We start from the raw sequence: 27,927 nt of genomic DNA, 5'->3' as shown, positions 1-27,927 counted from the left end.
GTTTTGAAATGATACGGAGTTTTCCAAGGAGGTATGAGGAAATCCCTTCAAGCACAAGCAGGAGAGACTAGGAAATATTATTTATATAATATTGGTATAGCTACTTTGTAGGGGAGATTTGTTCAGGAAAAGGCAGTCCTTTCATCTTTTTGTCTTACATGGCTCTATGACCCATGAGAATAGATGCAAGGAATGGAGTTAATTTTTAAGTGTTGATCAATTGAAAAAGAAAAAAAAAAAAAAAAAACCAAAGAGAGAAATTAAGGATCGTTTCCCCCAGCTCCACAAAGGTGAGCGGTGATGACTGGCTTGCTGTGTTCACTCTACACGTTTTGCTTCAAAATTAATATTGAGAGTGGATTCCTCTTAAAAAGTGTGTCCCTACGGGCCTCAGCTCCACTTGCTTCCCCCAGCATGGTGCTGTTATGCACAGAGCATGCTCTCAGGTTACAGTGGTATAATCTTTGATTCCCCGGTGTTGAATTATCCCTTTGTATTGACAGAATTTCAGGAAAGTGGAGACCTATTATCAAAGTGAGCAGTGGTGCGAGGTGGAAATGCGCTGCCTGCTGCCTTCTAAAGGAGGTGTCATGTTAGCACTAAGATCCTTTGCCCTCTCCACCAGGTGTGAGCCTTTGGTCCTGAGAGATGCAGTCTCTCACTGGGATCACCCTCGATGTGTTGTCTTGGCATTGCTGCAAAAGGTGTTGGTGACACTTAGGTCACCTAGTCCCCTTAAAACAACTCCTTCACAGTGCTTTACAGCAAATCCTGATTTGAGAAGGCAACAAACGGGGTGCACCTGAGTGGTTCATTGGTTTGTTGGTTTCATCCTTTTCTGCAGAGGACAAGCTCTTGCGTGGGTACTGTTCTGTCATATGAAACACGCCAACTGTATTTTGCCTTTATCTGTAGATAAGAAAGGCCTTGCTGTGGTGGATAACAACAATGAAATATATGTCCAAGATGTAGTCCAAGGTTTTCTCCTTCATCGCTTCTGTCTTCTACTCCTCTTCTTTTTCCTTCTCAGAGGTGTTACTACTGTAACTCATCTCTAAATACCCAGCTAGGGCTGGTTCTTTATCAAGGGAGGTGCTTGACTGGTCAGCACCCAAGTGAAATGGCTATTACTGCTCTGGTTCGCACCCAGCAGTGCCCTTAAGGCTGTGTGAGTCTGAGACAAGGGCAGGGGTCTCTTCTTCCTGCTGGGCTGTCTCCTGGAAAGACCTGGTGTTTTTTTCAGCCCGTGGCCATGCAATACTGTGACCCTGTGAGATGGGGATTTAGGGAAAGCAGTGAGTGAAGCCACCAGATGGTGCCCTAGGTCCTCTCTGCTCCCTCTCCTGTCCCCTGCCTGCCCACATCCCCCTGCCAGCTCCCCTGGTAGCCCCCAGACCACAGACTCCCCGGGGGCAGGCACCTACAGCCATGCAGAACATCCTCAGCCATGGCTGTCTTCTGCCCCTGGGGTTGGTGCCTCTGGCACTCCTCAGAGCTCTGAGCCATGGCCCCAGTGCCACCAGCACCTGTGAAGAGATGGGGACAGGACAGGTTCCCCTCCTATGCATCCATGAAGTTTAGAGAAAGAGCTTCACCAGATACCAGCATCTTGGCACAGGGCTGCCCATGTGAGGGGCAGGAAAGTGGCTGCTCACACCACTGTTGGGTCAGATTGGCATCTGAAATGCAAAACTGGCCAGATGTTGGGGGCTGCTTGGAGCTGCCCCCACTTTCTTTCACCATGTGGAAGCAGAACCTTATCTTGGGTTTGGGAAAATGTAGTGTGTCCATGGTGAAAAAAATTCTTTGTAGCATATGCTGCTCTTCTTCTTTGCTGTGTCTGGAAGCTGATAAAGGCTCAGATACTCCTCTTTCTGTGTTTTGAGATTCTGTGTTGGTCAACATTTTCTATGTACAGTGAAGTATCATTAAGAGTTTATAAATAAAAAAGGTCAGAGAGCACCAGTGACTACCTGATCTCCAAGGGAAGAGGAGAATGTGCACATTCAGTGTCTTCTGTTGCTTGTATTTGTGGCAAGCCAGTTTCCACTTCCCATCAGGGATAAAATGTTTTTCTTTGTTAATGATAAAATAGAAATGCAGGTTACTATTAGTAACTAGTATGTTACTAGGTACTTCACTATTAATAACCAGGCCTCTAAGCTGCCAAACTGTGTTACGAGCTGTGGATCTGCAAGGTTCACAGCACCAGTGATGCAACGACACAGCAACCCTGGGGGCAAAGCGCGAGGGGGCTTTGCTGATACCAGGCAGGTTCCTGTGAGAAGTGACACAGGAGGGCAAATTGTCAGCTCCTGAGGCAAGGACTGTTTAGGCAGGAGGGGAAGGCCCCCTTTCCGGGAGGGAATCTTTCTCCTCACCAGATGATGAACCTCTCCTGGAGCCTCTCTCTTCCTTCAGCTCTTTGAAATATGTGGGTTGTGTTGTACCACTCTGGGCCACATGAAGATTTGGGTATACAGCTGGTAGGGCCAGGCAGGTCAGCCACCTTGCTTTAAGGAGTCAGAATGTAATTATCCAAATTGGAACAGGGTGAACATGGAAAAGCTAACATATGGGCTTCTTCAAAACGTTCTGTCTTTTAATAACCAGTCAGGGCCTCTGGTTTCTATCCCATCTGAAAGATTCGTCTGCCTACAATTTTATGCAATGATATCTGAGCACTTCCAGGGGTAATAATTGTACCCAAAATACCTGTACCACAGTGAGCTTCCCTCCCTTGTGAGGGAATTAGTCCTGTAATGCTGTTAACAGTGCTTTTGGCACTGCCATGTGCTGTTAAAATCAAAGATTTCAGAAGTCCCTGCAAGGCTCAGTATGACGTTTCAGCTTCATACGTGCTAAAAATGGAGACTCAGACTCAGGAGGTTAATGGAGACTCAGGAGGTTAAATAACTTCTCCAAATTTGCAGAGGGTCAGAGGTGAAGTTGGGAACAGAATTCGGGTTCCAATGTTCTTATTTGTACCAGGTTGTCCAGGTAGGAACCAGTAGCTCTGCAAGTAGGAGCTGCTGAGCTCCTTATAGTTTAGCAAAAAACCCCCCACGTTCTTTCTGAGTCACCAGCACGAGTTTCTGCAGCACTTCGCTTTTCATTTTTGATTTCTCATGCAGGTATTGATCAGGCTCACGTCTGCCTGGCTGAGGACTGTTTGCTGAGGTAGCAGAGCCACGGGAGAAGTTACTGTTCTTTTTTATGGAGGTATCCACCATTTGGCAATAAGGAAAGCTCATCAGAGCCAAATTACCATGGAAAGCCCAAATATGTATGCTGTAGGTCCCCAAATAAATGTTGATGGAGGGAATGTGCTGAGTTGCTGCTCATCCACCCCAGAAAGTCTTCCTGATTGCTGAAGAAGTTCCTGAGCTTGTCGAGAGGTTTTAGACAAGGAAGAGCAAATGGCTGCAGCTGAGTTGCAAAGGCACTCTCTGCTGGCGTGGAAGGGAGGCAGGGAATTCCCTACCATCCCAACAGTTAGATGCTGGAGAAGAAGGAGGTGTGAGGAGAGGTGATAATGCTGATAATTACGTGAATGGAAATGCTTACCATTCTTTTTAATGTTTAAAGGAAACCACAGTTTTGAGGTGATGTAATTCCTGCTTGGTTGGGTTGTTTATTCAAGCAGTGCAACCCTGCGCTACCAGATGGGGAAGAGAAAGTAAAACTTCAGCTCGGCGTTTGCTCTCTCAGGATTTCTGTAGGTTTTCAGACTCATTCAGGTCAAGGCAGGGTGTGAATCTGAAGTACAGCAGCTCTTCCAGCATGCCCTTCTGTACAGACTGGCCCTTGGCTAAGGAACGTGCAAAACACAGACGGGGATTTTGCAGAAACCAGTGTAATAGAAGGAGCTGTAACTCTTCTTCTCCTCCCATAAGATTTAAAATAATCTTGCTGTCCATAAAAATCAGGTTAGCTATTTTGGGTTCTTGCAGAGCTAAAATGAATGCAGCATCTCTCATTTCCAGTCATGATAAGTCACTAGATATCAATTCTTAATTGCTTGATTAATCTTGAATTTTCAGAGCTGACAGTGCCTGTCCTAGCACTTAGACAAGAGCTACATATAAAAGAAAGGAGAAAACACTTCCCTTTTTTTTTTTTTTTTTTTTTTTTCTTCTTTAAACATAGCCTGCAAGGTAAGAGCATGAAATTAGAGAGGTTTGTAATGTATGTTGTCCTGAGAAAGATGGGCCATTAGGCAGAGTGCAAGTGAAACAGTTAGAGGTTCATGATAAACTAGGGGGGTGTGACGAATTAATTTTAGCGTTTGCTTCAGCAATTCATTATAAGACTATCTCAAACCCAAATGTTAGTACACTTACATTTGCTGTATACTCGTATGTGTTAGGACATTTTTTCATTTAAACAAATAAGCAAGCAGAATGGTTTTCTTCATGAAGATCATGACATTTCTACACAGAGAAAGGCCATTTAAGGTCAGCAGTTACAGCGGACTATACCTTTGTGTGCTTTGTGTATGGTTGGACTGATAATTAGCACTGCACATGCCTCCCTAAGGGGTGTTATTAAAAAAATATAGACCAAATAAGGCATTCAACCCCCTTATAGAACATTTATAAAATTGTCTGGGCTTTTTTTTTTTTCTTCCTCCCCACCCACCCCCCCCAGCAGTGTGTGCGTGGCACGTCCAGGATAAGCAGCAACATGGATGGTATATCAGCCCTTGCTTGGGAGGAACATATATACTGCCAGGTCTCCTTTTCTGTGTGACAGGCAGGCCAGAATATATGATGGCACAGTGTGATGTAAATGTGTTATGGGTACAAGTTCAAACTGGCTTTCCTATGTTAGAAAAAGTACTTAACTTGATCTCATCTCTCTAACTAAGGAATAATAGACCCTCTGATTTTTTTTCATTCCAATTATCTGCTGTATCTGGATGCCACAGACTTCTTGGGAGAGGTAAGTGCTGTCCAGGACATCTACTCAAAGGTCTGTGTCATCCAAGGGAATGTCATGGTGACAATATTAAAACACAGGAGTGCCATCACCACTGTTCTTACCAGATGATAAGCAAGTGACCTCTCAAGAAAATCCCAGTGGTAAAAGTTAAAAATTCTGACAATACACATCCCCTCACACGCCCCCAGCCCCTCTGAATACAGCACTCTCTCCATGGTTCCTGCTCAAACTAAGCATGGTTATGGTTATTTTGGTCCAGAAGTGTCTCCGGCAATGGTGTAGAAAAAGTTTCCACCATGTACTGGGCTGAGACCTATTGCTCTGCAGATGCCCCAGTGTGTGGGCAGCTATACAGTCCCCAAGGCATATTGTCCTCATCTAATCCCTTCCTGCAGTCCGAGTTTCTTAAGCGGCTTCTTGCGTGCTTTGCTCCAGCAAGTCTTGTGTGGATCTGGTGATGGGAGCTCCTCTGGGATGCTGTCTTGCAGTCTTGTAGATTAATGTTTCCTTTGCTTAATTTAATTTACATTTATACCATTTATACTCCCTCAGACAACCCTAAACAGTCTTCCTTGCTCCCTGGTGCTTCTGTACCCCTGAAGTTCTCATACGCAATTCCCGCGATGCTTTTCACAGTTGTTATTTGGCCAACCTACACACACTGTAATCCCTTCCAGCTTTTTTATCATTTTATGTTCCTCTTTTTTTTTTTTTTTTTTTATTTCCCTCCAAGTTGTTGACATCTAGGTAGCACTGAGTTGTCCAGAACTAAACATGTCTTCAAACTGCGGTCTCACCACTATATTAAAAAATGGGACTATTGCCTATATCTCTGAGAAGAGGTCTCTGCCTTTACAACCCCAAATTAAATTAACTGCATGATTTTTGCTGCCATATCACATTGCAAAAACATATTAAATCTGCTGTCTACTGTCTCCCTGAGGTCTTCTGGTATTTCTGCTTTCAGTGCTTGAGCACAGACGATTCCTCTCTTCACCTCAGTTTCTATCTTTCAGTAGCTCGTATGTTGTACCTACTGCCTTTTCAGACACGTGGGATCGTTCAGGGTTCCTCTCTGAGGAACAGCAGTGTGATTCCTTACACATAAGTAAATTCTATTTTTTTACCATGAACTAGTCTGTCTCCACCATTTCTCCTCCAAGCTGTCCTATGATAATCTGCCTCAGTGCAATTAAGGCATGTTACTCTTTTTGGTTTCCAGATTTTCCTATTTATAACTGTATAGAGCACTGGTCTGTATGTTAATAATGTGCAACAATCTGTTTGAACGTCACATACCACAGATCACAGGTTGAAACTCTTTTTCTGGAGAAAGGGAAGCGCTGTTCTTTCCTTGGGAAGTTTCTGTCCCAAATGTCAAGAATATGGATTAGCTTTTCTTTGGTGGAGAATGACATATTAAAATGTTGCTTTGTGCGGGACACATCTTTCTACGGGTGGCTCAACACTCTGAAATTAACTTTCCCGGGAAATAAGGTCTGTCAGAGAAATTGCCATTGTCCTCATTCTCTCTGGTATGAGCGCAGAGGAATGTGAATAGAGGGAAGGGAAAAAAAAACCCTCATGAAACCAAAACACTTTACTCCACGCATAATTTTCTTTCTGGGAAGAGAACACAGAAGAGAAAAACAAGTCCTTCATGTGACAGACGTTAGTCAGATCTGCTAACGCAGTCCTAGAAGGTGCTTGGCTATTACATTTATGAAAACAGTGTGAGAATCGATACAGAAGGGAATACATTTTATCATATTCTGTTTCATAGATAAGAGAATCTGGAAGAATTGGTTAAAGCAGGCAAGACATTAAAAGTGGTGTTGTAACCGTGATGGACTAAAGATCCTGAGGAAGCAAGGTTTGTGGTGAAAGGTAATATCTTTTATTAGATCAACTGATAGAGCTGGAAAAAGCAAACAAGCTTTTGGGCTCAGGGTCTCTTTATCAGATCTGACAGAAAGCAGCAATATTCAAGCTAACTACAGGTTAGATGCAATTGCTCTTAGTTGAATTATATTAATCAATTTGACCACTTGACTAAAAAAAAAAAGATCACCTATGGAGCAGAAAGGGGTGTGAGCAGAAATGACTGACAGGCTGCTGGTTCTCTGCTGGACCACTAGAGAAAAAGGGTTGTCTGTGCTGGTGACAAAGGGAGAGGTCAGCAGGGAGGCTGTAACAGGCAAGGAAGGCAACGTTAAATCCACAAGCTTTAGTATCTAGGGATTATAAGTTTTCATTCTGAGCTTTATCTTTTGGGAACATTTTGTGGGTCTCCTTTGGGATAAGGATTGAGAGGTTCGAGCTGTTGCTGTCTGACAAATACACTCCTAATGATGAATACGTGTTTCTGTCCTTTATTGGCTGGCTGTACGTGCTCGTTCTAAGACAGCAATTAGTTTCATTCACATGGTTTCTGCGGGGTATCTCATGTGCTGGATGAAGTGGTGAACTGTAGAGATTTGGGACGAGTACATACAAGAACAAAGAATTTCGGCGGTTTTGCTATGGGAGGAAGGGCATTGATTATGCTGTCTGTAGAGCGGTACTGGCGTATTTCATGTTTGATGCTCTGGCAGTATCTGGTTCTATTTCATGTGTTTTCATCTGTGGATTTGCTTCCTGTAATGAGCTGGGAAAGGGAGAGCCTGAAGGTTAGGAGAAGAGACACGTGGAAAAAAATCTTTGAGAGATGGTAATTTAAAAGATTATTTTATGTGTGGATTTTAGCGTGGAGTATTATCGTTATCAGGGGCACGTGGTTGTGGGAGGGAATGCTACAGTAGACACACTGAAATAAAAAGCAGAAAACTAAATTTGCAGAAAGCTAATGTGGTCAGACTTTTCTAGTCCTTGTTAACTTTGCTTACGCTAGACAAACACCAAACAAACCTTGATCCCCTGAAAAGTGATTTTCTAAAATTGCTGTTGTTGCCGTCGTATCTTTATTGTAGTAAGTTCGTATCTATTCACTGGAAGCATGACCTTGCTGGATAAAGCAGATCACTAGTGTTTCCCTCAGAGCAGGTGCAACAATATCTGCAGGGCTGACTGAATCTCACAGCTTCTTGGTGCGTTTCGGATGGCTGCTGGCCTTATTGCATCCGCTTTATAGAGGAAGTTTTATGGTCTGTAGGTTCTTGTGTATGTGCTCGCTTGCAGGGTGCCATTTTTTAATGTCAATTGTGCTGTCTCGAAAGCTGATGCCAGTGTAGGAGCAATCTTGGGACTGACTAGAGCAGCAGGGAAGCCGCTCATTGCATTTGCAGTTGTATTTGATGGAGGAGTCCGAGGTTTTCTGAGCTGTCTGCATTTTTGATAGAAATGTCATCTGTGTTTCCTATATACGGCCTGGCTTGGCAGCATAATGTTTTTCAGACTTGGCTTGTGAAGAAAAATGGCATATTGGGGCATTAAAGAGATGCAGAAAGGTGATTTCTCTCTGCCCCCCACTTAGAGCTTGGCAAACAAAAGGAGATGACTAAATGCTGTCTGAAGAAGAGAGCTGGATGCCTGCTGCATGATGTAGACGATAGAAAAATTTCACATGGTTCAAAGAAAAAAAAAAAAAAAAAAAGCATTAAGAAAAATCCTTTGGAAGCTCAGGACGTGCCCAACCACTGGATCACTAGGTCATGGCAGGGTCTTCTAGGGCAGCATCACTGTCTGCTTCTTGGTGCCGACAGCCTGCCTTGGGGTTTGTCTGTTCAGCACTCTCGGAGGCAGGATGCCGACCTGACTCAGTATTGTTAATTCTCTGATCTCTTCTGGAGAAAACGAGGGGGTTTCCTCTCTTTTATTGCAAGCCCCAACTAGAACACACATAATTACATTTTTATTTACTTTCCAGACTGCTGTGGCAGGCCCTAGCCTACGCATCAGGGCCCAAAGTGCAGCAACAGCAGCCTCAGGAGGGGAAAAAACCCACCTTTAAGGGATCCATTTTACCCACTCCTACCCCAGCACACTAAAGGAGGCCGCCGAAGCCCCCGCTCACCTGAACCCCCCTGCAGCCCCGCCACCCCCCCCCCCCCAGCCGTGAGGCGGCCGTTCCTCTAGAAAAGCCGGCGCCCGCCCCGAGGCCCACCGCGGCTCCCCTTCCCCCGCCGCAGCGGGGCCTTCCAGCCCCGGAGCGGGGCCTGCCGGGCCGGGCCGGGCCGGGCCGGGGCAGAGTCCGATCCCACCGAGGCCTGGGGGGAGGGCGAGACCGTAACGCCGCCGCCCCTCAGGAAACGGGGGCGAGAGCGGGAGCCGGTGTGGGGGGGGCGGGGGACACACACACGGACGCGACACCCGGCGGAGCGCGGGGGCCGGGGGCAGCGCCCTCCCCCGCCGCCTCCCCCTCCAGGCAGCGCTGTGAGATGCCAGAGCCCTCCTCCGCGCCCGGCCCCGCCGAGGGAGCCCGCCCCGCCGGCGGCTCCTCCTCCTCCCCCGCCGCCGCTCTGCCAGCAGCCAGTCGGGCCTGAGACCCGCGCCCGGCTGCGGGGCCTGCCCTGAGCGCCGGCGGAGGGCGGGCAGGGGAGAGGGGGAGGAAAAACCACCAAGTAAAAGCCCCGGAGACCGAGCCCGCCGCGTTACATGAGCTGACAGGATCCGTACCCGCTTCCCCGCCGCGCAACAAAGAACCGGGAGCCCCTCTGCCCGCGGCGGGACGGGACGGGACGGGACGGGACGGGGCTGCCATGGGACCCTGAGGGCCGGCCCCCACAGGTAAGCGGCGGCCGTTACGGCGGTTGCCCGCCCGCCTCACCTTGCGCGCGAGGGCGCCCCCCCACCTCGCGGGAGGGGTTGGGGGCGGGGAAAAGGGGGGGGTGGGGTGTCTCGCCCTGGCCGGGGGGGGGGGGGGGGGGGGGGCGCCTCGGCGGATTGTTGGGGGGGGGGGAACTGGCACCCCCCCTTCTCCCCTTCCCCTCCCCCGCCCGTTCTGAGGTGACTTTTTTTAATCCCTATGGTTTTGTTCCCCCCTCTCCTCCCCCGGCGTGTGCGGCGTTTACTGCGGGGGGGGGGGGGTGTGGGGTGTGTGGGTGTGTGCGCGCGCGTGTGGGTGTGTGCGCGTGTGCGTGGTGTTTATTTGTTTTTAAGCGGGCCGTAACCCGAGCTCCCCCCGGGGCGAGGGACCCGCCGCCCTCGTGTGCCTCAGCCGCCTTCCCCGCGTGTGAAGGACAGGCGGCTCCACGCCGCTGCGCGGGGGGTCCGGCAGCCGGGGCTGCGGAGTGCGGGGGGAAGCGCTGGTGCTTCCCCGCAGGCCGCCGCTCAGCCCCTCGCCGGGGGTTTCTGTCCGGCTGCCTGCCTGCAGCCGCCGTTAATCTCCGGTTCCTTCCTATTATTCTCTTTTTACGGCGAACAAAGAGTTAACGGCGGGCGGTTTTGTGCGTTGCCTCCCCCCGCTTACGAACCAACGCGTCGTTGACCTTTCTGGCTGTTAAGAAGAATATTAAGGTGATCTTTCTTTTTGTTAAAGCGCCATCCTGCTTACGAGCTGCCTTTCCCCGCAAGCCAGATCGCTGCTGGCGGTGGTTGGCAGCCCCTCGCCCACCCGGGACATGCCCACCGGGACCGTCACTGGAAGTTGCTGACAGCGGCGGGGGCGCACACATATGCCACACGCTCGGAGCGAGCGGCCTCGCAGCCGCCGAGGTTTAAGGCTGGAAACTCCCGGTGGGAGCCCAGGCAGCAGCAGCGTGGCGAGACCCGCCGCCGGGTGAAAAATACCCCGGCGAGGCTGGCGGCTGAAGCCTCTTCTTGTTTGGGAAGAGCTCTTCCCCGGGTTTTGCTGCGTGTGGGTGCTGGGAAGGGTGTTGGGGGTGTAGAGGTGAGGGGAAGTTTGTGGGTAGGAGAAGGGGGTCCTGGGGAGGTGGGCTGGGGGTGCAGGAGGGGCTTGCAGGGAGCTGGGGTGTCACAGGGACAAGCTGGAGATTGGGGAAGAGCAGGAGCGATGGGAATGGGGGGCTGTGGACAGCCTGGTAGGGGGCTCCGTCCTGTGTGAGCTCTCCTGGCATGGTACAATGCTGCTGAAGGGAACAGTTATATGTGTGAGGGTTTTTTTTTTGTGTTTTTTTTTTTTTTTTTAATTTTATTTTTGGCTCACGACCCTCTCTGCTGTGATAGAAAAATAATCTGCTCCTGGGCATGGCTAGCATTTTCCTTCATACGCCGCTTGGCTTGAGTCTTGACGCAGGAGCCTGTTAACCCTGGCCCTGTCCAACTGGGAGTGTCCCTGGGAAGGAGTCTTCCCCTGCATGGTTATCTTGGCTTACGGGGATAGGGAAGAAACCACAGTTCCCTTTCAGAGGGAGGTGCTAGGCCAGCCTTGATAATCATGTTAAATCTCTTTAAGTCAAAATTAAACATAAGTAAAGCTACAAGGCGGGGAGAAACAAGTCACCCGCTGCCCTCTAGGTGCCTGGTGCCTGTGAGGGCAGAAACAGCCCTGACAAAGCCATTTGTGTCCAGGTGGTGAGGCAGGACTGTGGTTCAGGCAGTAGGAAACCAATTGCATGCCAGGGAAGGCAGTGGGGAGAGGGGAAGCCGAGGGTGTGTAGCACCTTCCAGTGTAGCTAATGTGTCCTGGGATGTTTCGCAGCTCCTCTTGCTGCAGGGTTTGGAAAGAGCGGGGGTGGATGAGCGAGGAGGTTGGGCAGATACTACTGTCAGCCTAAACTGTTCAAAGACTACAAGTTAGCCTGCTCGTGCTGCCCCCACCCCAGCGTTTTGAAGGAGTAGCATTGGGGTCCTTGTTGGCATCCTTCAGGGTGAACCAGATTTTCAAGTTTATGCATATCTTCTTGCAGACTTGGACCTGGAGTTTATTTTTAATGAAAGCCATGAATCTTATGTAGTGACTTCAGTTAAAGCAGCAACTGCTCCAAAGCTGGGCAAAACTGTGAAAGCAGGCAATACTAATTTTAAATGCTCATTTTTTTCTCAACCCCTTATTTTCTCAAGATTCCTGTCCTGACTCCCCCCTCTTTGTGTGTGTTTCTTGGTCATGGTAGGGAACAGAAGGGAACTTGTCAATATCCAGCTCAACTTCTACAAATCAGGGCTGAGAATGTGACTGATTTTTAATGTAACCAGCTGTGTAATGAGGGCCTGGACTGGGACCTAGACAGTTTGTTTCATGTGGGTCATTAGCTGCCATGGAAGACTAATGAATGTGGCTGACAACTTGTGTCTTCACAAAATATGAAAAAAGGTTGGCTTTTCCCCTAAAGTGAACAAGAGGTTTGAAGTGAAAGTTAGTTTATCTGTCCCTTCCCTTCAAAAAAATGTACAGCACATTTTTGAAACTGAGTCATTAGGTACAATTTATTTCAAGTATTTGTAAGCTACTATGAATTTGATGTACTTTGGCCACGTGCTCACTGGAAATTTTAAAAAGGTCTTGCTCATATTTGCCATGGCTGGGCTTGAAAAGGTGATGAGGGACTTCCCTTGCTGCAGCGCTTTTAGATCTGAGCGGAGCTGAAGTGTCTGAAAAGGGTGGTGACAACTGACATACAATACCCTCTCTGCAGAGGTGATACTGGAGCAACACACACTCTCCAGCCCCATCTTTCTGGGCAACCTCTGCTGACAGGGGTGAGCTGGTAGCAGGTGAGGTTGGAAGCAGGAAGGGGTGGAGTATTTTGATGCCCTCTGCTCTGGATGATCTGGGAAGGGAGTGTGCAAGGCTCTTGTCCATCAGGGAAGTTTGTGCCAAAGGCCGTGCTGCCTCCCCCAGACAGACCAACATTACCTTTTGACTCTCTGAGCTGTGCTTCTTGAGAGATGTAGCACAGGATCGGGTAAGTGGTGTGCGGAGGGCAAATTCCCTCCAAAGTCACTTTGTCATGGAAGTCGTAACAGGGATGCACTGATTCAGGAATGATTATTAGTGTCTGATGACCTGGTCAGGATTGTGTAATGACACTACATAAGAGATAAAAGGTTTTATATACCATAAACTTGGTTCTTGCTTCAGGGTGAACTGCAAGGCTTTTGAAAATGTGTGAGTTTGACGGCTCTCTGGTAACTGCAAATAGATGCAAGCATTCATCACTTGAAACAAGTCCTTAAAAATAAGAACAGACACAGATGCAGGCTATATGCAGGAAAGTGGAAGAAGAGCTAATTGTTAATTTTGGGGTATATTTTAAAGATCACATTTAATCCTTCATATATGATTCTGCGAGTGACCCAGCAGCTCTGGCAGTTTATTCATTTATTTAAAACAGCTTTGTAGTTCACCTTGAAAACCACTTCCTGCCATATGGTTATATTATTTCCCTATGCCACGTTTTTTGCTAATTATCAAGACCATTTGCTTTAAAATAGGTGGTTTTAATTTCACAGCCTTGTCTGCCTCTCCTGCTTGATCCTGCCCTGGAGTCAAGAGGCTGTGTCTGTTCATTCTCTATGGCAACAGTCTGTGATTTACTTATTTCAATTTAATTAAAAAGCAGCTATCAAATTCTAGACATCTTATATGTTCCTTATATTAGAAAAATATCAGTGGATCAGTCTCCACAACAGATCTACCAACCTCAAAAAGGAAATTCTAAGCCTGATCCACTGGTTTCTTTCCCAGTCCATCCCCTTCGGAAGAGTTTAGGAGGGAGGGGAGAGGATGGGGGCCACTGGACTGGGGTCATGGAAGGAGTCGAGTTCTGGACTCCTACAGCATTGCCGATAACATCAAGGTGCCAGTTTAAACCACGGGACTACCTGTTCAAGTCCATTAGGTCGCCTCTCCTCCTGCTGTTGTGCAGCTGTGGGAGGTTTTGGGGCTTGATGGGTTGGCATGGACACCCCAGACCTTGCCTGGAAAGGGGAGCGTGGGTTGCATGCTCTGTGCTTGGCATCTCACTTGCTGGGGCAGGCGGTTTCTGCAGCAGCTACATCTGCTGAGCCATTTTTGGGGCTAGTGTGAGGTTGTGATGCCATTGCAGGCTTGGGTGAAAAGGGCACAAATATTAGGAGGCACAAACATCTGTACTTGCTGCAGAGAAGATGGCAGTTCTGCTAGAAATGCTACTGTGTTTATCAGCTTTCCCCACGTAAAAGATTTTACAAGTCCAAATCCTTTGTGTTGTGTTTGGTTTTCTGGTCCATCTTGAAGCCTATCTGTTTTTTGATGCATGCATGTTACGGGTCTTGGTTTTAAGCTAGTCACAGCACAGAAGCCCACAATGCCCTGTTAGTTTAAACATTCCTGGTATTTGTATGCAGGCTAGAAATGAAGGCCTTAATCCTAAATTAGTTTTCCAAGCACTGTGGTTGTACAAATACTAGTTTGTGTTAGTCAGGGATAAGGAAACGTACAGGCAGTGACAGGCAGTGGTTGGCTAAAGAGGAGACTGTGTCAGGAAAGGACCTTGGGGTGGATGGAGGAGCATGTTGAATTTACTAACCTACAGGTGTCAGCTTTGGTAATAAATGGACAGAGTGGAACCAGTGTAATTAAGGAGTGCCCAAAATTAACACTCCTTTTTACCTTCAATACCAACACCCCAGTTATTAATAGGATTATTTTCCCTTGAAGGGACTGTTCAGATGACTCAGACTTTGGAGTACCTGCGTGCTAGTGGTGTTCTCTTCCTAGGAAAAGCTGGGGCTGCTGAGTTGTAGACTTAGGTGCTGTTTCTGAGCTCTGCTAACGTGTGGAAGAAGAAAAGTTGTCCATGCATTTTTATTAAGCCTTAAGGAACAGTTATCATCAGAAGAGTGCCTGCACAAAACTGTACATTTTTTTTTTTTTTTTTTTTTTTTCCTTGAGTATTGCTGCTCTCAGTGCTTTTTCAAAGTCACCGCTGGTGATTTTAACAACAGATGTAGGTTCTTGCTCCTCCTAGCCCTGCCAAAGCCCACAAGGCTATGGCAGAAAATGTTGAACTCCCTCCCGGCTTGCTTATCTTCGTTGATTAAAATTATGTACAGAGTTCCTAACTGCAGATTCCTGATGATCATGCACCAATTGGGAAGACCCTCTTGGAGTCTGTGAGGTTAGCAGTTAAGCGTGTGTTTACTAGTAAAGCAAGCGTGTTTGGTCTATGGGATGCTGAGCGGTAAATCTGAAATCTCATGATGTTGTTCCTAGTAAAAACAGAATAAAACCAAGCAAAACCTGAAAGCAAGCTTTTGTTTGTTAATGTATTTAAGCAGATACATTCAAGGAATTTATATCCAACTGGTAACATCCTTAATTCTTTATTACTGGTTTTACTAGAGTACAGGCATGATCTGTATTCTTTAAGAGTTCATCTGCTCCTCATGCTTATCCAGCTTTGAAGTAGACCTTGCTGATATTAATTTCTGTATAGCCTGTAACCTCATCTATAAAATGAAGGGAATACTTCATACAGGCAGCTGTGAAGTTACATTTATTGTCTGTAAATTGCTTTTAGTAATTGAGCAGAGGAGGTGGAGAGGAATAAAGACAGTGGAGTAATATGGGCTGCTTTTTTTTTTTTTTTTTAATCAAAAGAACTGCATTATTTTTGTTCATCTGATGATGTAGAAGCTGATGGGGAAAGAAAAATGCTTTATCAAGAGCACCCTGAAACTAATTGTTAAGTTTGTAATGAAAACAGACATTTCTGAGCATGTTGATGAAGGCAGCCATCTTGTTTGATAATAACAGTCTGATTTAGAGATGGAAACAATTATTGTTGGAAATGCTGCAGTACCTCTAATTTTTCTCTCTGGTTTGGGCCTGCTCACTTTTAGTGTCATTCTTTACCGACATGGCTGTCTTTATCATCCAGTTTAGAAAGGCTGTTGGTAGGTAGAGCCTACTAGTAGGTAAAACTCCCTGTTTTAAGGTTATAAGTAAACACCTCTATTGCAGGCTTTTCAGCTAGTCCCCTTGTCTTGTGCTGACTGGTATACTTGGGTGAAACCTCAGTTTCACATGGGTAAGGATGGATTTTCTTGCTGTGGCTGAACCAATCTAACCACTTGCTCCTTCGGAGAAGGGTGGTCATGCCTTCCTCGTGGCTCTGTGGCCTTATTCCTTGCCTTGTGCTCATTTGGGTGCTAAACGGATACTGCTTGTTCAGCTTTTGGAAAGCTGACTTGCTCAAAAATATAAAAAAGTGAATAGTTTTCTCCTGGGACAGATAGCTGAACCTGCTCGCCAGGTTCAGGCTAGTATCAGAGCTGCAGTGCAGGAGGGGCGAGATTTGTTTTGCCAGCAGTGAAAGGTAGGGAATGAAAGAAAGGTGGAAATGGGGCCCCCCTTTTTTGGCAGCAGTGAACTATTAGCCTAGTTTAGCTGTAATGTGAAACCTTACCCTCAGCCTTCATTTTCAGGTCCCTCCCTTCCCCTCTGCTCCTCTCATTCTTTCCCCGGGATATACTTGTGTGCCTCTAGATGCTGACTCCATTCCCAAGCAGTATTTTCAAAAGGGGGAGAAAAGGGAGAAGGTTGAGTTTCACTGCCTCTGCAGTAAAGAGACATACCACAGTTCCTGAGAGACCATTGCTGTGAGCATGAGAATTATTACTATTAGTCTCATATATTATTATTAAATGTCTCAAAAAATGGTAGCCATAACCCTCCTTTATGAGAGGGCAAAAGGAGACTGCCCGAGGAGATAGCTGTAGGCTGAGTTGGTGAAAGAGCTTCCCCAAATGTGGTGATGATGGCTCTTTGGACTGAAGCCTTGGAGTTGGTGGGACCAGGTGGTCTCTGAGGCCTGGGATAAGTGGCAGGGGCAGGGAAACATCTGGAGAATTTTCTGCACACCTGTGGTGAGCCAGGCTTGAAGTTGAGTACCACGGCACCAGGAGGAAATTTCTCAGCCTCTGAACTGTGACTTGGAGTTGCTCCAGGTGCTACTGCCTAACTAATTTCCAGGCACCAGCAAAAATTGGGAAGGCCTTGTGGGACACTGCTGTGGTAGTGCAGAAGGGTGCTGTCTTGCTCTGGGGATGTGCTGAAGCTCAGACTCGGTGGGAATTGGCCAAGGCGAACTTTGCTTCTGCTAACCAGCGTGAACAGTGTTTCTGCTTTGGCTTTGCTGTTGATAGATGGATGTATCTGCATTAGTCCTTGCTGACTGTGGGGAAGGGGGGATGTGTCACCTAACGAGATGCATGCCCAAGCCTCTACTTAGCAGGGGCATGGTGCAGGTCAGAGTGTGCATTTGGGAGACTAGATGGAGGCGTCTGTTGGCCTACAGTGATTGCTTTATGGCTAAAGGAGCTGATACTGTGTCTGTCTGGTGAATTTTATACAGCATGAAGGTGAAGATGATGTCAGTGAAGAGCAGTGTGCCAGAGGCAGCAGTGAGCCTATGCATGTGTGGACCGACCGAGAGGCTGTACCTGGCAGGAGGGGCAGGTTGCAATTGGTGTGGTGCACAAATTAGAAATGTTTGTGCAGCCATTTTCAAATAAGGAAAGTAGTAGGGAGGGATGAGGGAATTTGTTCCAACTTGAGAGTTGTTAGAGATTTGTTTCACGCTGTACTGCAGTTGGTTGGGGTTTTTATAAAGCATTTAAGCCTAAATTCTTCTCGTTGGTATGTGAAGACATTATGGCAAGAGAAAGATTATTGTAGGTTTGTGTTGCTTTGCATGGTAAGATTATACACTGGGTGGCTGTTAGAGTGGATTTGTGTTCCAGGGATGGAGTGAATAAAGGAAAGAACCACTATATTGATATTAAATAATGGTGCCACTGGATATGCTGAGCACAAAGTGTCTTTGTTTTCAAGGATATGTTGTTTTAAAATCTGACACACTTGTAAGTCAGCTGCAATATTATTTTTTTTTAAAGACACATTTATAATAGAGGGGGCAATATAGAAAATGCTGTAAGTAATCTCATTGAGAAGTATGTTTTCCTTCCATCCCCTTGCACATGCGTGCAGCCTCTAGGGAAGATGTTAGTGAAGGAGCTGGATAATTGGGGTCTTCTCTGGAGCTGCCATTGTTCTGATTGATGTAGTGGGTATTAGCTGGGGGATGTGTACAGATGCAGGGGGCTGTCTGGGGTTTCATCTCTGCAGTCTCCCTTTTTTTCATTCCTCCTGGATAGAAATATGTATCCTGGCACTTCTGTCTTCCACCTACATCTCTTTCTCATCTCCTGTAAATACTTGCTGATTTTTTTTGTTGTTCTTCTGGCAAATCTTCAATTGTGCTTGTAATGGGTGACTCTCCTCCTGCGCTGTTTAACCTGTCTCTTGATGATGGGTGTTCTGTAAGCCAGTCCTTTCCTGGATCTCTTCAGTGAATTTTCATGCAATCTGCCCAGTCTGGGGCCTTCTCTGCTGTTGTGTTGGTCTCTCTAGCAAAGATCCAAGTATTGTAGCTGACTCTAGCAATGCTCCAGCTGCCCTGTGGAATGCGAAAGGATGCAGTGATAGAAGCAGCAGTTCCAGGGCTGTTTGTCCTCAGACTGGAAATGCTGAGGGCATGTTAGAGTTTCTGTGTAGAACTGCAATAATTAAATAGTGCTGGGGGGAGAGAGGGGAGGAGACCATGTGATGGTCACTTCAGATAGATTAACAAAGAGGGGCTATTATGGTGCCAGCAAAAGACATCCTTCTGTGGAGATTTCTAGCCAAGAAATATTTTAAAAAGCTGTCCCAGAGGGTGAGAGGCAAACATGATAGTTCTATGCTATAATTAATCGCCCAGATATCACTGGAGGAGTGGTTTGGAGAAGGGAACTCCTACGTGAGCTGGGTGTGGTGTAGAGAGGGAAATGGGAATTTCCTGACTTTTGTTTGCAAAGCTCAAGTGTAGAAGGAATTTTAGACATAATGGGTGGAAAGAAGGACTAAAATTAATAGGTAGTTCCTTTTTTTTTTTTGTTTATTTTCCTTTTTTTTTGCACTGTGTGCTCCTGGCTAGTGTTAGTTGAACATCAATTGAAGCAGTACAGAGCATGCTTGGGAACTGGAGACATTAAGCAGAAAGAGAGTGAATCTGATTAGCTCTGCTTTTCGTGCATTAAACAGAAAGACGGGCTGAAATGTGATTGCAAACAGATAATAGCAGCAGGCTCCTGAGGCACCACCACGACCCAGCATATAGGGGTGATGGATCTAACCATGCCATAGAACCGTTTCTTGTAATAGAAGCCGCTTGTTTTTATGTTGCGGTTTCTGTTGTACTTTCTAATTATCCTATTCATCGCTGTCTGCCATTTTGAGCCTGGCCACATGGGATGGCTCAGCCCCCTGGAATGTGCGCCCTGTTGAGCACTTCTGCCTTGAATAGTAACCATAGCTCTGGTAGCCAAACGGCGGGAGGGAAGAGGTGCCAAGGCTCGAGAGTCCTATTTTCCCCCTTATTTCCAAGAATAATGAAAGTAACAGCTGCTGCTTTTGCAACATTGGGAAAGATGAGTGCTGGTCTTGCGTGTAAAGCTCTTAACTTCCCTCTGAAAGCACAAGGATTGAGGTTTGTTGGGAGAAGGTTCCTGGTGACATGAAAAAAGGGGCGTCTATCAGTACTACTTATAAATAATAAATAAAAGCTGGCTTTGCTACACGAGCCACTTTCTCAGCACAGTAGGAGACATCCTGGAGACACTTCCAGTCTGTGGCCTCTCTTCCACATGGAGCAAACACAACAGAGAAAACAGGCTGGTGAAGGCTGGGCTGGTGCAGGCTGGAATTGGCACTGTCGATAGAGCATCCAGCATTCCTGTGTGCTGCTGGGGGAGTTTTTTGTGTCGGTGTGGTGACTCCTTCCCCAAAACAACCTGCTTTCCCTTCTCTTCGCCCCAGACTTTCGTTGGTGAAAGCCTAAAGAACCGTTTCCAAAATGGGTGTGGATTGGGGGAATGCAAAGAGCGGGAAGAGCGGAGCTCTCCTCAAAATGTCTGAACAAAGGATAGTAGTAAAAAGCTCACGCGTGTATGTGTGTGTATATATGTATTTTAAGGCCAGAAGGGGCGGGTCAGACTAGTGTTTCTGTGACCTTTTCTCAACAGTGTCTTGCCTTTCCTGCCTGCTGCCTTTCCTTGCCTGTCAGGGGACTTCCACTTCCTTCCCGCTGACCCACAGGGCTGCAGGCAGCCTCCCTGCCCTTGTGGCAGCTCGCAGCTCTGGCTCTGAGCCCAAGCTAATAATCCTGACAGATTTTACTGGCTTGTGCTCTGCTCCGTGCCTTGCTGTAGGGGAGACGGTGTGTGAGGCTGTGGTTTGCATGACTTTCAGCATCGCACTGGCCCTGGGATTCTACCCGGCGGCATCTGTGTGAAACCCAAACCTCGTAATAAGCACTGGCTGAGCCTCTGGTAGAGCCTGGCTTTGCACAGCGAGGCCTCTTGCTTCCCTACCTGCAGGTGACCGGCCAGCACAGATGTCGTCCAAACACACCTTCTAATTGTCTCTGGCTGTCCGGATGATTGCCAGTGGTATGGGGTTCGGGTGGAAGTAGGAGGTGTTGATAGCCAGGAAAGGAAAAATTCATCAGGTACCAGAGAGGGTAATAAAGATCTCCTCTCACCACTCTCCCCACACATCAAAGCACGCTTAAAAAAAATAGAGTGTTCATCTTTGACCCCCATTAATGACTGGCTTGGTCTGTGTAAGAGTTTTATGAGTCTGCTGCTGCTCCCACAGAGTTTAATTATTTAGAGCGTGAGGTGGAGGTTGGTGCTTTCACTGCTGATGGTCCAGGGTTCAGGCCCTCCTGACGGGCTGGGGGGGCCTTGTTACAGAGGCAGTCTGGCTGGGTATGCAACCGCTTGCTCTGAGGAGCCTAAGGGAGGCACGGACTGCAGCTGTGCAGTCCTTGTCAGGTCTGAGAGCGTATCCTTCTCTCATTGTGCGAGCCCCTCGTGACGGTGTCATGTTGAATTCAAGGTCTGTGTCTTTATCTTCAGGGTACTTAATGGTCTGGACCTGAGATACCTTAAATGACTACCTGAAGCTGCTGGGTGGGCACGCTTGTGGCAGATCCTGCTTGTTGCTGAGCCCCCACAGTCAGTGGTAGAGGCTTCAGGGGCTGGTGTAAGACACTGGCAGCAGTATCTGATTTATCAGCCCTGGGCTGCGGGCCCTTCCCGTTCCCTGTGGTGGCATGCCTTTGCCTGCCTTCTTTCTGCTAACAGCCCCCTCCTGTTTCTGCCAGTTCCTGCTCCACACTGTAGCAACCACTTTTCCTACTGTAAGATCCCATCTTCAGCCTGCTGCTCCCTTCCCTTTGCAGTATGACAGCTTATTCTTGCCTTTTCTACTTTTCCCCATCCAGCTCTTCTCAGTTTTTGATGCTCCCAAGACTTGGGAACACAGAACAGATGTAAGAAACAACCAGGCAACTGACTGATGTGCCCAGAGACCTTTGTGTGGCTCATGTTACCAAACAGGTGGCTGGCCAGCTAGACCAGGAGTATTTCCCTGCTTTCCTGCTGATCATTCAGCCAGGTTTCCACTTCTAGCGGGAAGCTGCCCAGCTTGAGGTCAGTTGACTGGGATGTGGGCTGGTCTGACACGTCAGCTGGCTGGCTGGAAGGGTCACACTGACAATCCTTGCCTTCTGGCTGCTGCTGGCATGAGTAAACTCCTCTAGGGATTGTGCCGCCTCTTATGTTGGTGGGTCCTGAGGTCTTGTGGTGCTCCTCAGCACTGAAATGAAACAGTGGCAACTGTATGGTGCAAGACTGCAAGTGGAGGCTTTTTTCAGAGAAAAAGTGGTTGATATTGGTGGATCTGGGTTTGGCTGATAACAAAATAAATTCATGGGTCGACTGGGAAGCCTTGTTTAATGTGGAAGGTTCACACTATATTGCTCATACCATGCCTGTCGATAATGAAAATGCCTATCACAGCAGACACCAAGCTAGCGGGTCACCTGGTGTGTTGCTGCTTCTGAAGGCTGAGCTTGTTGTGCATGCTGGGGCTCACTTCTGTACTCTGCCTGCTGCCATTTCTTACTCCCTGAGCTCAGGGACCACTTGAACCTTCACCTTCTTGCATCTGCTTTCCTGCCATCTCCTCGTATGTGCCTGATCTTCTGTTTACTGCTGTGGCACAGGCCTGTGCAGGCTCATGGTTGCACATCAGTGGGCTCTTCATGCTATCCCTATTTACTATGATTTATCTCTTCCCGCCCCTTTCCCTATTCCTGTTTAATTTCCTTTGGTATGGGACTAATGTGCCGGGTTGTGTTGGGAGTCTGGGTTGAGCTGAGGTGGCAGAAGGAGGGCGGAGGGGAAGAGGGCGCTTACAGTGGTAGATGTGAGTTTCTGCCATCAACTCAGTCTTTAATCTGTTGATTATTATGAAACTAGCTGGATCTGCTAGACAAACACCAGGGGCTTTGTGTCCTGCATCCATATTCTACTCTGTTTTTCTATTTTTTTCTTTTTTTTCCCTGAAAATTAATAGGATTCTGCCCATTGATGATAAAAACATCGCCTGGAGTTTTGGAATGGATCAGATGCGTCAATCAAATGTTACCACATTGCACCCAAAGAGAGGAATGCCATCCAGCTGGGGGTAGGGTCTGTTTTTTCTTTGCCCCCATCAGTGTCTAGAGTTATTGGAAACATTCTGGGGTTTCTAAATGCAAGAATTTTTAATAGAAAGTACTAGTTTTCAAAATGAATTACTTTGTGTGAAAAATTGACTGCTTTTTTTTTTTTATTGGTATGGAGCAATGTTGTGCCTCTTTATATTCAAAATGTTATTAATAATCTTGAGGCTTTTCAGGGCTTTGGTAAAGAAAACATTTCAGTAACTACTTCAAATATTTTGGGGAGGGAAATTTTGTGTTTTAAATTAAAAGTAAATATATTCTGATTACTAAGAAAGATGAAAATAATTTAACTTTTTTTCAGAAATGTCAAAGTTCAGGTCATTTGTCCCAGTTCTATAAATGAATGTAAAACATTAATACCCCTGCATAAACTGTTCCCCTTGTAACAGGGGAGGGGAAGCAAATCAGTACGATCAGTAGGAAGCTGTATCTCTGTCTACTGCTTATGGGTATGTGGCTACTGTGGCAGCAGGTATAACATGAGACCTGGAATGAAATAACAGGTCAGGGAGAATGTGAATCCGGAGCCTTGCATGGGCTTAAAGCACAGGTTGCAGCCGGAGCGGCAAACTGAAGTGGCTTTTTGGCTCCCTTCCACTTGCTAGTGCACGGCTACCCATTATCCTCTTGCTGGTATGCCACTTGGCTGTTTCAGCAGAGAGGCTGCAGAGACAAAACACTTATCTGGCTCTCAGAAGTGGGATGGACTTTCCAGGTCAGGCATGAGAAGATGTGTGTTAGGGTTTGTGTCCGGAAGTAATGCTGTTCCAGTGTGGCTCACTTGAAATCCGAAGCCCCTTATGCTTCACGTTGATTCCCAGTTCTTGTTAAAATTGCTTTTGCTTTAGAAATGAAGGGTCTTAAAGCTGAGGGGTTTGACGGAGCGTGCTGCAGAATGATTCTTTTCTCCTCATTGTGTAAGTTTCCTGAATGAATGATTTTGAAGTAAAGTAATATTTCCCTGCAGAGCCTGCCTCTGTTAAGTCTTTAGACTGTCACAGCAACAGTGAGACTACTAGTGCAATATTAATAATTTATGTGTCCCTCATTTTGGACCTTTATCAGTCATTTCAGCCGCGGCAGGCTGGGAGAGATGAGAAAAGCACGTATAAGTTTTGCTGCTGTTCTCTCTGCATATCTTCTCAGGGTAGGCAAAGGATTTTTGTCTCCAGAGAATGTCTATCTGGAACCTTTTAGCAGTGCTAAATTTACAGGCATAATACCAGAAAATAGCATAATGGTGTCTCATTTCAGTCATCTCTGCATAGAGTTGTACTGCTTTCATTGGACATCTGCAACAAGTGTGGTTCATATGTTTGTGAGCTTTGCCTGGTTGCAGTAGGTGAGGGAGAGGTGAACCTTTTATGGGTCCCTTCTGGGGGATGAGCCCAGCCAGGGCTTTGCTGTGTGTGTATAATCAGCCCCAAATGTTTCTGTGCTGCTGCAGCTGTGCATAGCTTTCTTCAAAACTGGGTGTTGTGTTCTCGGTTCTCTCCCTCACCCTCTAAAGGGAGGGAGATGGTCAGGTAGTTTATGTGTTTCCTGAGTAGGACTTGCTTGAGGTGAGGAGCAGAAGACTCTCTGAGCCAAATAAAAAGGGGTCTTCAGAAACGTGGCTGGTAAGAGGATGTCAACAGAGAATTCAGCTGGTATAAATACAAAATATTAGTGAGTTCTGGAGTTAACTGTTGCAGGCTTGTGCTTGCTGTTAGTAATCATCTGAACACCTTCCAGCTTGTCTGTCTACTAGGTACTTCTTCAAATCCTGTTGGAAGCACGGCACTGCATTTTGGGGAGTTTTGAATGGCCACTGGTGTAGTTGATGTGTTTCATTGAGTCTGTGTCCTTGCGGGCAGGTACTGAACAGTTTGAGTCAGACTGGTCTGCTTCAAGTGGTGTTTAGCAAGCGGGTACGTAGGTTGCAGGAAGTGGGAGAGTTAGCTCCCATCTGTTGCTCGTGGTCCAGAGTAGTTGATTTCACCTCAGGCAAGGGAAGACCCACGGGTTCTGTGCTGCTGGATCACAGATGGATGGGTGGATGGGACTGTCTTGGAGAGGAGAATGTCCTGCAAAGAATTTAATCTGTATCTTAAACCTGAAATAGCTTTACTGAGGAAAGACTGATTTCTAGAATAACTATTGGGGAAAAACTAATGTTTCTTTAAAACTGGATTACATCGTTTCAAATTCTGGTTTTGAATGTCTTGGCTTGGAAAAAAGTTGAGCTCAAAATTTGCTGTGTGTATGAAGAAGGATCTGCAGAAATATTAATGGGTAAGGAGAAACTTGGTCTAATTGTTTTGTGTTGCACTCATTAAAAGATCTTTTCATTTGAGACTGATTTTTTTTTTTTTTTTTTTTTTGCTATGGTTTGTACCTTTGTAGTTCAAACATACTATCCTCCCAGATTCTCTGTTTTAAGTCTCCCTGAGAGCTTGTATGTACGGTTTAAAGAAAATGAGATTTCTTTACCTTAAATTTTAATATTTAAATTGCATAGCCAAATGGCTTGGCTGCTGGTGAATGGTTATAGTTCAGGAAGAAACTAAGATGCCTTGTTGGACTTCAGATGTCTTGTTGCAGCAATGAGAATGTTTTTTTTTCTTTTTATCTTTTCGACTGATAAGGGACTAGAGCCTAACTCCTGGCTCTGCACTTGAGTGCTTTGTCTAATATATACATGCATTTGTAACAAAAGACTTTTTGCAAAGCAGTGCTGATTTCTTCTGGAAAACACAGAGAATTGGGAAGCTGAGTTGGAAGATTCTCTTTTTTTTTTTTTTTTTCCCCTTCTTCCCCCTCCCCCCCCCCTCCTTCCCTCCTCTTTACAAGAAGTTACTTTAAATAGGGAGCTGTTCAGCAGGTTGCAACCAGAATTCTATAATAAGATCTCTGTTCACTCTCCCTACTTTTTCACATGCAAAGTTGTGGCTGTAATTATATGACAGCTGCCCTCTTGGCTGACATGCAGCAGATTGAACTGGGGATCTCCAGAGCTAAAAGTGTGAGCTGCTACGCTGTGAGCTAAAGCTCCATAGCTGGAGGCTGTAATGATCTATATCCTTCATGACTGAGTGTAGAAGGGAGCTGCAAAAAGCACTTGCTGAGTTATGGTGCGTACAGGGTACTCACTGTGTACATGGTTACTTCCCGGGTGTACTGGAAGCTTTCTTTGAATAAGGTTTGTGATAATTGTACAAACTGTTGTCAACTCATGGGTGCTTTAAAATGACACTCCATTTTGAAGCCTTTCTACCTTAAATAAAATAAATTTACTAGCCTGTTAGTCAGGCACAGACATTTGTTGCTGTATGTGTACGTTGTGCTGAGCACGAGGGACCCTGATACTACTGAGGTCCTTCAATTCTAATGCAATGTGTTAACAATACTAAGCGCAATATGAAAAATTCCTCAGCACTAGTGGTGTTCAGACAAATCTGCCCTTATGTGTTGCCATTACAATAGGTTTTTCATAGATGGCACCGTGGGAGCTTTGTAAAAGCAAAGGAAGGAGAAGCTGGAATTGTTGGAATCTCTCCTGTTTCCTAAGGACCAGGAAAACCTGAGCAGTGCCAAAGTTTGTCAGGCTGAGGAAAAATGAAGGGAAGCAGAACCATATGGAGCTTCATGAGTAGTGTCAGCCGTGGGTAGCTTCTGCAACCAGTGTTGTGGGAGAGGGGGAAGTGTGTTACAAGTTGAGACATTAATTTTGAACTTTGTGATGTTTTTAACAGCTCCTTCCCCCCCCTCCATCCCCAAACACACACACAAAAAACCAACCAACCAAAAAAAAAAAAACCAAAACCAAAACAAAACAAAGAAAACAAACAAACCAAAAAGGGAGATGAGTGTCTGCTAGCTTTGACAGGAATGCATATTTTTGCCCCTTTAATGCACAGTTCAAAATCAAGCTGATTTTTTCCCCCCATTCAAAAATATAAAGAGGAAGTGTGTAAGGGAGGCAACTAGACACTAAATAAAGTCAAAACTGAGACAGTCCTTCAGATCTTAACCAGTAAGTACTGGCTCAGCATGTCAGAAACTTACTTGATACCAGATATGTTACTAAGAGTGAGATTCTCTGCTGTAAATTAAGATAATTTCTGTATATGTTTGGTCATGTCCATGCTAAATGGTTTACTTAACGCCCTCCCCCCTAGTTGCATCCTCCACTGCCTTTTTTTGCAGGAATTCATGAACACAGGGTTAGTATAAAGATACCTATAGCACAGCTTAAGAAATTGCAATTTCCTCACCTTCCACCTCACATTCTGTGCCATGCCACCACTGTCATCCCACTGGTTGTGCAGATGCAACCATAGGTAGGACCGTGGTGTAAAATACATCGGTGACTTGATGTGGGTCGAAAGCCCCATCCGTTCACATTTATGAGACAGCACAAGGCTACGGTGATCTCGTCCATGGTGCTGCCTCACAAGCGGCAGGGTTGGCAGGACTGGGGAGGGGATGTCGCAGGAATGGTGAATGGAATTTCTTAAATCAGTGTTACTCCTGAAAGAAGCGTCTTGTGGGACCGGCCCCACCAGGCCATCTCACCAGTCCTGGGGCTCGATTCTTTACTGCCTGCCCCATCACTCCTTACAAAGACAGCGGGATGATGCTTCCCCACTTCCCTTGGGAGCCTGTTCCGCAGCCTAATAGACTTCACTGTCAGGAAACATTTCTTGATTATGGTTTAATTGTGGGTGTCAGACTCCTGGTCCCTGGGATGACCTTAGCCTGCATCAATACAAGTACCTCCCTTGCATGTGCTGCCTGGAGCCTGCCTCCCCTTCTCCTCTGGCATTTATTACAGGCCTGTTGCAGCTGCAGGCAGTTGTACCTTGGCTCGAACACCACTGTCCTTAGCGCTGTTGTTGGAGGCTGTTGCAGAAGTATGGAGCTGGGAGCCCACATCAAGGGCCTGAGTTGTGATCTGAGACGGGCTAGTCATTTGGAGTAGGTTTTCAAGAATTCAGGCTGCTGGCAAGTGAGCAGATACAAACTGAAGTAGCATTTGTGTGTGCCTCTACCTTGGATAGAGCCAAGTCCAGGGAATCTGCTACAGCACAGATATCCTCTGACCTAATTATGTTGCTGTCAAACTTGGGAGTATGGATAAGGCTCCAGAATTTTCCTGCAATCAGTTTCAGGTAGGGCTCTTGATTTCTTTTACATGACAGAGTTTGTGCTATCTATGTTGAACTGGCTAGGAAGAGCAACCCAGCCAAGCTGTTTGTCTGCAAGGCTGTGGAAGTACCAACCACGAGGCTCCGCAGTGAAGACGCAGCGCACAGTATATCTAGTTGGGCAGGCGTGGGGCAAGAGTCTGCCTTGCTGTCTCTTCAAGGGGTGGCTCTCTCCCATGGCTGGTGGCAGTTACTGCCAGGTTGCAGTCGCTGACTGTGAGAGGATGGGTGGGTTTCCTGGGGAGAAGAGCATGCACCTTCTGTGTCACAGCCCTGGTATTGCAGAGTAGTCTGGT

At 46.6% G+C, this 27,927-nt stretch overlaps 1 protein-coding gene across 4 annotated transcripts in view; it reads left to right on the top strand.

Annotated features, from left to right (window-relative positions):
• The first annotated feature begins 9,402 nt into the window (after positions 1-9,402).
• TCF20 (transcription factor 20) overlaps positions 9,403-27,927 on the top strand; it is a 132,499-nt gene continuing 113,974 nt past the window's right edge. For 3 of the 4 annotated variants that reach the window (XM_033007092.2, XM_033007091.2, XM_033007089.2), the window contains exons 1-2: positions 9,403-9,669; positions 22,292-22,402. The gene's annotated coding sequence lies outside the window, so the exon portion shown is untranslated. The remainder of the gene's footprint in view (positions 9,670-22,291; positions 22,403-27,927) is intronic. The other variant, XM_033007090.2, reaches the window with a different exon arrangement.

This window comes from Tyto alba, unplaced genomic scaffold (genome assembly GCF_018691265.1).
Source record: "Tyto alba isolate M040663 unplaced genomic scaffold, T.alba_DEE_v4.0 Super-Scaffold_2, whole genome shotgun sequence".
Lineage (NCBI taxonomy): Eukaryota > Metazoa > Chordata > Aves > Strigiformes > Tytonidae > Tyto > Tyto alba.
Note: the sequence above shows the minus strand (reverse complement) of the source record. Positions and strands in the feature narration are given on the sequence as shown.